The following is a 1879-nucleotide window of genomic DNA, read 5'->3' as shown; positions in this document are numbered from 1 at the left end:
GGACGGGTTAGGGTAAGGCTTCAGGTAAAGTTTAAGGTTAGGATTAGGGGACTGGGAAGGTTTAGGGTACAGGTTAGGGAACGACGATGGTTTAGGGTGAGTGTACATGTTAGGGCATGGGTTAGTGTTAGCATACGGGTTAGGATTAGGGGACAGGTTAAGGTAAGGCTTCGGGTAAAGGTTAGGGTTAGGGTTAGGGGACAGGGAAGTTTAGGGTACAGTTTAGGGTACGACAGTGGTTTAGGGTGAGTGTACGTGTTAGGGTACGGGTTAGTTTAGCGTACGGGTTAGGATTAGGGGACGGGTTAGGGTAAGGCTTCAGGTAAGGGTTAGGGTTAGGAGAGGGGGACAGTTTAGGGTACAGGTTAGGGTGTGACAGCAGTTTAGGGTGACCGTACGTGTTAAGGTATGGGTTAGTGTTAGCGTACGGGTTAGGATTAGGTGACGGGTTAGGGTAAGGCTTCAGGTAAGGGTTAGGGTTAGGGTTAAGGGACGGGGACGGTTTAGGGTACAGATTAGGGTACTACAACGGTTTAGGGTGAGTGTACGTGTTAGGATATGAGTTAGTGTTAGCGTACGGGTTAGGATGAGGGGACAGGATGGGATAAGGCTTCGGGTAAGTGTTAGGGTTAGGCTTATGGGACGGGGACGGTTTAGGGTACATGTTAGGGTACAACAACGGTTTAGGGTGAGCATAGGTATTAGAGTACAGGTTAGTGTTAGGGTATGGCTTAGGATTAGGGGACGAGTTAGGGTAAGGCCTCGGGTAAGTGTTAGGGTTAGGGGACAGGGTCGGATTAGGGTACAGTTTAGGGTACGACAATGGTAAAGGGTGAGCGTACGTGTTAGGGTACAGGATAGTGTCAGCGTACGGGTAAGGATTAGGGGAAAGTTTAGGGTACGGCTTCCAGTAAGGGGTACGGTTAGGGTTAGGGAATGGAGACGGTTTAGGGCACAGGTTAGGGTACAACAACAGTTTAGGGTGAGCATAAGTGTTAGGGTATGGGTTAGTGTTAGCGTACGGGTTAGGATTAGGGGACGGGTTAGGGTAAGGCTTCGGGTAAGGGTTAGGGTTACGGTTAGGGGACGGGGACGGTTTACGGTACAGGTTAGGGTACGACAAAGGTTTAGGGTGAGGCGTACGTGTTAGGGTATGGGTTAGTGTTAGCATACGGGTTAGGATTAGGGGATGGGTTAGGGTAAGGCTTCGGGTAAGGGTTAGGGTTAGGGGACGGGGACAGTTTAGGGGACAGGTAAGTGTACGACAATGGTTTAGGGTGCGCGTAAGTGTGAAGGCACGGGTTAGTGTTATCGTACGGGTTAGGATTAGGGGACGGGTTAGGGTAAGGCTTCGCTAGGGGTTAGGGTTAGGTAAGGGTTAGGGTTACTGTTAGGGTTAGGTGGACAGGGATGGTTTTGGGTAGAGGTTAAGGTACGACAATGGTTTAGGGTAAGCATACGTGTGAGGGCACGGGTTAGTGTTAGCGTAGGGTTAAGATAAGGGGACGGGTTAGGTTTAGGGGACGGGGACGGTTTAGGGGACAGGTTAGGGTACGACAACGGTTTAGGGTGAGCGTACGTGTGACGGCACAGGTTAGTGTTAGCGAACGGGTTAGGATTAGGGGATGGGTTAGGGTAAGGCTTCGGGTAAGGGTTAGGGTTAGGGTTAGGGTTAGGGGATGGGGATGGTTTAGGGGACAGGTTAGGGTACGACAACGGTTTAGGGTGAGCGTACGTGTGAGGGCACGGATTAGTGTTAGCATACGGGTTAGGATTAGGGGATGGTTTAGGGTAAGGCTTCGGGAAAGGGTTAGGGTTAGGGTTAGGGAACGGGGAAGGTTTAGGGGACAGGTTAGGGTACGCCAACAGTTTAGCGTGA

This window comes from Pseudorca crassidens, chromosome 2 (assembly GCF_039906515.1).
Source record: "Pseudorca crassidens isolate mPseCra1 chromosome 2, mPseCra1.hap1, whole genome shotgun sequence".
Taxonomy (NCBI): Eukaryota; Metazoa; Chordata; class Mammalia; order Artiodactyla; family Delphinidae; genus Pseudorca; species Pseudorca crassidens.
The sequence above is the reverse complement of the archived record's forward strand: the minus strand, read 5'-3'. Positions refer to the sequence as shown.